The sequence below is a fragment of the Cucumis melo genome, unplaced genomic scaffold, assembly GCF_025177605.1.
Source record: "Cucumis melo cultivar AY unplaced genomic scaffold, USDA_Cmelo_AY_1.0 utg000718l, whole genome shotgun sequence".
NCBI lineage: Eukaryota > Viridiplantae > Streptophyta > Magnoliopsida > Cucurbitales > Cucurbitaceae > Cucumis > Cucumis melo.
In genome coordinates, this window is record NW_026124170.1 from 18250 (window position 1) to 28605 (window position 10356).

Sequence of the window (10356 nt, forward strand, 5' to 3'; positions counted from 1 at the left end):
GAACATACCCTGTCTCCACATTGGATCAAGAACAGGATCAGAGGGATCAAAAACTGCTAATTCGTATAGGGCCATTGAACCGGCCCAACCAGCAACTAGAGCTGTATGCATTATATGAACAGAAAGCAAACGACCGGGATCATTCAATACAACGGTATGAACACGATACCAAGGCAAACCCATGGAAATACCCCTTTATCAAGGAAAAATAGACACTATGTAACTTTATTGCACTGAAAAAAAAAACTATGCTACGGACCTCCCCTTTTGAGGGGATTATCTTGGCGAAAGGATTAATATTTAGTCTATTCTTTTAGTAATAATGGAACAATTCGATTCTATTCGTAGGAACAAAAAGAAGCAGATCTATTCTATACTCGATAAGTACCAATACGCAATGGTAGATGGGAATTGATCCTATTTTATAGGAGTGAATGTATACATACTTGTTCATCATTCAAAAACCTATTCGGGAAGAAGTTTCCCTTATTAATTCTGTTTTCCTTTTTTATGAACTTATTAAATCTATGTATAAAATATGCTAAAAGATAAAATCTGATAAAGGCCCATCTTATTTATTAAGACAATAAACCCGTTGTTACGCTTCCACATCAAAGTTAGCTATAGTACTTAATTCTTTTTTCTTTGCTTTAATGCCTATTGGTGTTCCAAAAGTACCTTTTCGAAGTCCCGGAGAGGAAGACGCATCGTGGGTTGACCTATAGTGCGACTTGTCAGATATATTGGGTCATATGGTATTTCCCCGTTCTCTCCCCCGATCGAGATATCCTCTCTTTCGCCCAAGACGGATTGATTTAATCATCAAAAATTTGGAGCGTGAAGTGCAATTAGATCTATTTTTTGGGGGGTATCCAGATTAATATTATCAATTAGAATAATTTATGGTTTTCTCGGTTGTACTAATAAAATGAAGTATCCAGGCTCCGCTTAGAAAAAACTCAATTTGGAATCTATCTATTCTATGATTACTACTACTTGTATCATATTCGATTTATCAATAGCATTGATAGAAAACTTTTAATCAATCGAGTAATATGAAGTAAATTGAAAAAAAAAAAGAAGTCGTAGCAAAAAGCCATGCTATTGGGGCATTTGTCCTATATGTGCAAATCCAAATCGGGCAGATCTTGACTCGGAGTAGAGCATAAACCTAAAAGAATTGAAGAAGACCATTTTGGAACAAGAAAATGACATCGGAATTGAAATTGAATCTCGATGAAACAATATATCAATGAAAAGTTAGTTCGATAAATTGAAAATTTAATGAATTGTTTTTTTATTTATTGAAATTTATAGTATAGATAAACGACCGCGGGCCAAAGGACAAAACTCATCCATTTTGAAAAAAAAATGGAAGGTAAGAAAAAGCCCCTTCATTAGAAGTTAGAAAGAGTCCTCTAAAGAAGGCTAAAATCTAAACATTGATTCTTTTTTCGCTATTTTTTTTGAACCGTATGCATCAAAAGGTGCCCGTACGGTTCTTAAGGGATACAATTTTATCCTAATCAACCGACTTTATCGAGAAAGATTACTTTTTTTAGGCCAAGAGGTTGATAGTGATATTTCGAATCAACTTATTAGTCTTATGGTATATCTCAGTATGGAGGATGATACCAAAGATCTGTATTTATTTATAAACTCTCCCGGTGGAGGGGTAATAAGCGGATTAGGTATTTATGATACTATGCAATTTGTGCAACCAGATGTACAGACAATATGCATGGGATTAGCCGCTTCAATGGGATCTTTTATTCTAGTCGGAGGAGAAATTACCAAACGTCTAGCATTCCCGCACGCTCGGCGCCAATGAGTTTTTTTTAGACAAAAAGAAAACTATGCCTTCGCCATATAAAATATTAAGTAATAATAGCATGGCACTTTGAATTCGATATGAGAATTTTTTTTTTCTAAACCATTAGGTTATGTATCGAAAGAGTAGTATGAGATAAAAGGCATTTCCGATTGTAGGCTGATTTATCGCGGAGGCCTCTTTCAGCGTCACAAACTTTTTTGTTTTCACGACGGAAGACTCTTAACAATATTTCTGTTATGAAAGACTACGAAATATTTATTTTTAAGAAAAAAAATAAAAAAAAGAAACTTTGGGATTGCTGAATAACAAACGAAATCATAAAGCAACGGAACCATCATAGTATTTTGAAATTACTAAAAAAAAGGAAGGGTGGTTATTGGATCATTTACTGCTCTGGGTCTGCTAGATCCTATATTTTCTATTCCTTCGCTGGAAGGTAAAAATGAATTCCATTGTGGAGCCGTATGCACTGCACAAAGGATGCCTGTACGGTTGTTAATCCTATCTTTTTTTTATTATCTTTGACTCATCATGATAATGATGTAAGATAGAGAAAACCATTTATTAAATCATCAGGGTAATGATCCATCAACCTGCTAGTTCTTTTTATGAGGCACAAACGGTAGAATTTATCCTGGAAGCGAAAGAACTACTGAGGCTGCGCGAAATCCTCACAAGGGTTTATGTACAAAGAACAGGCAAACCCTTATGGGTTATATCCGAAGACATGGAAAGGGATGTTTTTATGTCAGCAACAGAAGCCCAAGCTCATGGAATTGTTGATCTTGTAGCGGTTGAATAACAAATAGCAGGTATTTCACGCAAAAATCCGAAATTTTCGATTTTCTCTTTTTACCGGGGTTAATATATTACTATTAATCATATTAATTATTAATATCGAATATAGAAGTAATTCATAATCATCCGGTTAGGATTGATCTAAACCAACTCATTATGTATACAATTCAACATGCCAACTATTAAACAACTTATTAGAAACACAAGACAGCCAATCAGAAATGTCACCAAATCGCCCGCCCTTCGGGGATGCCCTCAGCGTCGAGGAACATGTACTAGGGTGTATGTGCGACTCGTTTAGACCATGGACCGGGACAAAAGAAAGTACAAAATTTTTCCCGTATCAGTTATAAGTACAGTGAATAGGATAGAATGAATGGAAGAAATCCGTTCACTACCGAAAATAAATAAACAAAGATTTATCGTATCCTTTTATTGTGTATCAAATTTATGGTTTCTATTGGTGCAAATCCAATCATCTCTATTTTCAATTTTAGATGAGAAAGAATTCCCCATTGGTAACAAATGCTTATCCATTAAGCAGAGGAAATCCTATTTAACAGAAGGATTATAGCCTTATTCTTCCAAGAACGGACTAAGAGGGTCAGCTACCCAACCAATCTTCATAATTAAATACCGTTACTGTATAGGTAGATCTCGTTGTGAAAGACCGATTACTAGATAATTCATGGGTAGAGCCAAAGAGGGTGAACTGTACAAGTTAACAATAACATTGATGAAATAAAAGAAGGAGCTCCGGTGTATAGAGAGGACCTCACCGTTTAAGAAGTAACCATAGAAACGAAGGAACCCACTATTTCTTTATCCATTTCTATTTTTATTTATTTACTCTATTTTTGTTTTTTATACCTAGTAAAAATACTATTTCGTATTTTGGGGTGATTAGAACAAAAAAAGAAATAGTGGTCGGGAAGGTTATAGTAGCAAAAGCCATTGGAATTTTTATTTTATACATTGGAAAAATACGTTTTGTTATTAATAGACTAGGAAAGGAGAAAGGAATAACTGAAAGAAAGGAAATCCATTAGTTATTCATCAAAGTTTCATTTATTCAATGACTAGAATTAAACGAGGATATATAGCTCGGAGACGTAGAACAAAAATTCGTTTATTTGCATCAAGCTTTCGAGGGGCTCATTCAAGACTTACTCGAACTATTACTCAACAGAAAATAAGAGCTTTGGCTTCAGCTTATCGGGATAGAGGTAGGCAAAAAAGAAATTTTCGACAGTTGTGGATCGCTCGAATAAATGCAGTAATTCGATCTAATAAGGTAGACTACAGTTATAGTAGATTCATACACAATCTGTACAAGAGGCAGTTGCTTCTTAATCGTAAAATACTTGCCCAAATCGCGATATTAAATAGAAATTGTCTTTATATGATTTCCAATGAGATCATAAAATACGAAGATTGCAAAGAATCCAGCGGAATGCTTAAAATGGAGTTCTCTGGAGAATGAACTCCGAGAAGGTAGAGTAGAAATTAGTATGATAAAATATGATAAAGTGGTCAAAATGAGCAAATATGTTCAATAAAAAAAAAACGATTTATTCTTCTTCCACTATTCTTTCTTTTTCTTACGACACGACAATCGAATCTAGATTTTCGGATTTTTCGAACAAAGAATCAATCTGCGGTTGAGTTTGGATTAGAATTTTAATTCAATTAAAGAGTAAGCTAAGTCTATTTATTCCTGGTTCTAAGACCAATAGTTCTAGCGGTCGACTCGCTTCTTTCAAATTGTTTCTCATTATTAAGAAAAGGTAACAAAGATAAAATACGAGCTTGTTTTATAGCAATAGTAATTAAGCGTTGCTGTTTTAAGGTCAATCTATTTACCCGTCTAGATAATATTTTTCCTTGTTCACTAATAAATCGACTAATTAAACTCATGTTTCTATAATCAATTCGATCCCCCGATGGAATCGGGGGCAAACGCCTACGAAAAGATCGTTTGGATTTAAGAAAGAGTCGCTTGGATTTATCCATGGTTTTTTTATTCCTTATCCCGAAAATCCTATTTCTTAATTCTAAATCATTTTAGATCCGATCGAAATAGGATTTGGTTTGTTTATATTTAAATCTAAAATATGTCTAATATATGTAATTTTTCATCTTCCTTGGATTGGAAAAGGGTGACACACAGCCGATCGGTTCGATCTATTTCTTTATCTCCCCATGAATCGTATGTTTGTAACACCGGGGACAGAATTTTCTCAATTCCAATCGACTAGGCGTATTGTGTCGATTCTTTTGAGTAATATATCTGGAAATCCCTATTGATTCCTTATTAACACCGTTTCGAACACAACGAGTACATTCCAAAATAACAGTTACTCGGGCATCTTTACCCTTGGCCATGAACCTCCCTTGGATTTTTGATTCACGCAACTCTTCCATTTTCCGATCCAAAATGAAGAAAAAAAGAAAAATTGGTAACTCGAAATAAAATTATGAAAGATTTCGTTACAATCAAATATTAAAATATAGTAATACAATAATTTCTAAATTTAGAATCGCAGTACAGTTTTTCATTTAAGTATTTTGTATGATATTGTTGCCCTAGCCATCACATTTTCATTTTCGTTCTCACTCTTTTATTAATTAAATTTGAACCTGGCGCCGCGTCCGAGTTTGACTGAGGTTGAATCCATTTTGATTCTTTCTAACTTATTCTAAGTCTAAAAACTCTAAAAAAAAGAAGGGGGAAGGGGATTAGTCAAAGATATTTGATTGTTTTTCTAATCTTCTTCACCCCTTCCCAAGTCAATAACTAGAATGAAAAAAACGGGAATACCAACGCATCCGGGAATAAACGATTGATCTCGATTAATAGACCCGCTAAAGCCCCGAACCATATAGTACTTACTACCGGTGCCACGGAGAGATATGTTTTTAGATCTCGCATTGAAAACCCTCCTACTTTATAGTAATTTGTAATACATACTGGTATTACATACCATCAAATGTATATATAGTTAATAACCGCTTGTATTGTCCGCGGAATTCCTAATTCAAATTGAAATGTACAACAGTTCAATTCGGTAGATATTCCCTTTTTTATTAAAAAAAATATGTAGCTTTCCGCCCCACCCCAAATATTCATTTTTCTTTACGGCGGATTTAATATTTATTATTTCATACGTATATAAGTCTTTTTATTATTTTTATTATATTTTATATATGATATGAGACAAAAAAGAAGAAATGGCAAGATAATTTGTGTATACCAATGGAGGAAATAAATAAAAAATGTGGAAAACAAGACAGGGATTCTCTACAATAACACTGTAGACCAATTGAAAGGGATGTAGCGCAGCTTGGTAGCGCGTTTGTTTTGGGTACAAAATGTCACGGGTTCAAATCCTGTCATCCCTACCTATTACTTATCTTCTGAACAGTAACGAGGAATCAATTGAGATCCATAAAAATTGAACATACATATATCGAATCAATCTTTTTTTATTTAATTTTATGATATTCTCTATGATAATATATGTATCGAAGATATATTCGGGTTGCTTTTAGTTTGATAATAAAACGCTCTTAGTTCAGTTCGGTAGAACGCGGGTCTCCAAAACCCGATGTCGTAGGTTCAAATCCTATAGAGCGTGATTCGATTCTTGTTGTTGTTAAATCAAAATGATACTGAAATAATTCAACAGAAATCAAAATTTTACCTCCTATAAAGCAAGTAGGGGGTCAATCAAAAAAAAGAACTGTTAATTAATCAAAGGTCCAACTGATCCCCCCGTCTGTATTGTAAATATGCGGTCACAAATAATCCAGCCAAAGTAATAGGAATTAGACCTAATACGATTCCAAATAGAAAAACTTCAATCATTTCAATTTAGTTGAACGAGGAAAAGGAGAGGTAATATCTATCCTTAAAATATTAATCGGTATTGCCCATGAATCTCAATGACCAAGAATTCGAAATTGAATTGACAAGGTAAAGAACTCTACAATATATAGAATATATTGAATAACACCGAAATCTTTCTTTTTTTTGAATTGTGCATTCAATGAATTTTAATCAAATAAGTCGTATCTTGTTCAGACCGATAAATAGAGCTGAGGTTATAGTTAAAACTGCTAGTAGAAAACCGAAATAACTAGTGATAGTAGGCATGACGAGGCTAAATGAAATACGTTATTTTTATCCATATGTTTATAAAGCACTTCCCTAAGTTTCTATTTTTGAAAGATACGCGGATGGATAAGTAAAAATACTAATTGAAAAAATATATTCAATTGAAAGTTTTTGATTCATCTATTATTATGATTATAGATGATACTAACAAAAATCTTGTGACATAGGTAAGAAATCAATTCATCATCTGTCTCTCTATCCCGCAATTCGGAATCAAGGGATTCATTGAACAACTCTTGAGTTTTCAAAACAAATATTCTTATTATAAAGAATTTATAAACAATAATTTAATATATAAATCTAGTAAATATATAAATCTATTAAATGGATTCTAAATAATTAGAAAGAAAAAAAAAAAAAAAAAAAGAAAAATAATAAATAAACTATGTTGTGTAACTTGATTCCAAAAATGAAATGCTCTTTGAATCGCTGAAGAATGAATGACCTTATAATGCCCTTTATTTATGAAATTGTATTCCCACTAATTAGATTTTATGTAGTGGGTTCATTTCCATAAAATCTTTTTTTAAAAAGAAAAAAAGTATCGCACGATCAGATCACTCGAAACTAGGTTCTCCATTTATTCTTATTCTTTCCATATTAAAAACATTCTTCTAATTAGTTGAAGAACGATCGTTTGAGTCTAATATAAAACAATAATGCGTGCATTACGAATATTTATTATTCTTCTATTCGTTGTTCTGTTTCGTTCATCGAATCCTATGTACTACTGTTACTTGTTACTGGACGACTAACCAATTCCTTAAAATAAAAAAAGATTCAAACAAAAATATAACTACAAACACAAAAGAAATATTTCGAGATTTCACGTCTAATTTCATTGAATTTTGGGGACTATTAGAATCTGCTTCCTAAATTATTATAAACCAACCAGTCGGATTCACATTTTACCCAATCTTCGCTTTCTAGCCCGAAGCCCAATAACCGATAGAATCCTTAATACTACAGACAGGCATTTTCAGAATTTTCTATTGAATGAATGGTATATGATTCTACATCGACAAGCAGCAAGAAAAGAAGAAACAAATTATATTATTTAGTTTTAGTGCTTCATTTTGATACTTATTGTGAAATTGCGTTGCTGCGTCAGAAGAAGGATAGCTATACTGATTCGGTATACTCTAAAAACACCCTCGGTACAATATTGACGATCTTACAAAGATAAAATTTCAGTTAATTTCCATTTACTGATCTCATCTTTTACGGAATCGATCCCCCTTTTGACTGTACAAGAATATGTGGAGCTCGGCATGTCTGGAAGCACAGGAGAACGTTCTTTTGCTGATATTATCACCAGTATTCGATACTGGGTCATTCATAGCATTACTATACCTTCTCTATTCATTGCAGGTTGGTTATTCGTCAGCACGGGTTTAGCTTACGATGTTTTTGGAAGCCCCTCGTCCAAATGAGTATTTTACAGAGAGCCGACAAGGAATTCCATTAATAACTGGCCGTTTTGATTCTTTGGAACAACTCGATGAATTTAGTAGATCTTTTTAGGAGGACCAAATGACTATCGATAAAACTTATCCTATTTTTACAGTGCGATGGTTAACTGTTCACGGACTAGCTGTACCTACCGTTTCTTTTTTAGGGTCAATATCAGCAATGCAATTCATCCAACGATAAACCTAATCCGAATTATAGAGCTATGACACAATCAAATCCGAACGAACAAAATGTTGAATTGAATCGTACCAGTCTTTACTGGGGGTTATTACTCATTTTTGTACTTGCTGTTTTATTTTCCAATTATTTCTTCAATTAAATAAAAGAAAATACTAAATAATAGTACGAATTATCTTATCCCATTCGGAAGGATATCAATCTCATAATTATCTATGACTGTTTCTGTCTCTAGCACGACCACTTGATGAAATGGGGAGGGAAGTGGGACAAATGGCCGAGACTACTGGAAGGATTCCTCTTTGGATAATCGGTACTGTAACTGGTATTCCTGTGATCGGTTTAGTTGGTATTTTCTTTTATGGTTCATATTCCGGCTTAGGTTCATCTCTGTAATAATCGGATGAACTGAGTTGGAGACATGAAAGCGTAAGAACTCAACAGGATCCCCCTCAAATCAGAAAAAAAGAGGGGGTAGGTCCCGTTGAGCTCTTACTAATTAGAATTAGACTAATTTATTCATATAAATGAAAAAATGGATCTTTCCTATTTTTTCAAAAAACTTCATTTCTTTCTGATTCTGAATTGCTTCAAAAAAAAAATTGATTCAGACCATCTCTTTCGCGATCGTATCGGTCGATACTTTCATTTCAAAGCGAAAAAAAGAAAGAGAGAATCACTCGATTCCCTCTTTCTGGATGATACAATCCCAATATAACAATATTATATTTCTATCGATCAGATATCACAAACCCTTTAAATAGATTAAAATATACTAATAGAATTTTCTATAGTTATTTTAATATAAAATAGAATTGAAAAATTCATTGAATTTGTTCACTACTTATGTAATAAATCGAAAAAAAGGTTCTGATAAACCGGGAAAAATTGAAACTAAGAATAGAGATCTTTGACGAACGGGATCAAGAATAATTCATTAGTTTATTATTTCGACACCAGAACAAGAAAAGGAATTTTTCTGGTATCGAATACTAGAAAGATGCATAATTCCTTCTAGAATCCTTTGTTCCCTTCATTTTTTTTCTATTCTCCATTTACTTATCTTATTTTTAATATCTACTCTATTTTTATTCTATTAGAATAAAAATAGACACATTCAATGACATTTCAATCTGGCACCAGTGACATAATAATCATAATAATACCGCTCCTATTTGTATTGTAAAAAACAAAGAAATAAAGAAGAGGTAAAATAGTCTTCCTGACAATATAATATCCATACTATGACTAGTAATGCGGTACAAGTAATTACCGAAATAGGGTCGAAAAAGAATAAAAAAAAAAACAAGGGAAAAAGTTTTTCATAATTTTTTGATCATACATAATTAAATTATAGAATTGCCAACAAGAATTTGGTTTTTTTTTACGAACTTTATTTGATAAATCCCCAGATTTAGAAATTCATTTCGGACAATTGAACCTTCTCAAACTGTTTCTTTTTAAGAACTAAAAAGATTTGTGCCAAAATAACAGATGCAAAAAAGAACAAAAGGCCTTGGACACGTAATGGATCTTGAAGGACGATTTCCGCATCTCCCTGACCAAATCCTCCCCACATTAGGGATTACTCGTTAATGGTTGATCAAGTTTGATGGATTCGCCCTCTGAAACAAGAAGTTCTGGTCCTGGAGGGATAATATCAACCACTTGACGCCCATTCGCTGCATCCACTATGGTTATTTCATATCCTCCTTTTTCTTTTCGTATTATTTTGCTTACTATCCCTGCTGCTGTAGCATTATAAACATTATTATTACTCTTACTCCCGTCGGGATAAATCTGACCCCTTCCCCTGTTCCCGCCTACGTATATGGGATATTTTAAGAAGTGAACATCTTTCTTAGTCGCAGGGTCCGGGGAAAGAATAGGAAAGGTG

The 10356-nt window shown here is 33.3% G+C and overlaps 2 non-coding genes across 2 annotated transcripts; both read left to right on the top strand.

Moving 5' to 3' along the window:
- The first annotated feature begins 5960 nt into the window (after window positions 1-5960).
- TRNAP-UGG (transfer RNA proline (anticodon UGG)) lies at window positions 5961-6034 on the top strand. Its single transcript has one exon. It is a non-coding gene; the product is annotated as a tRNA-Pro (tRNA).
- A 162-nt stretch (window positions 6035-6196) lies between these two features.
- TRNAW-CCA (transfer RNA tryptophan (anticodon CCA)) lies at window positions 6197-6270 on the top strand. Its single transcript has one exon. It is a non-coding gene; the product is annotated as a tRNA-Trp (tRNA).
- The last annotated feature ends 4086 nt before the right edge of the window (window positions 6271-10356 follow it).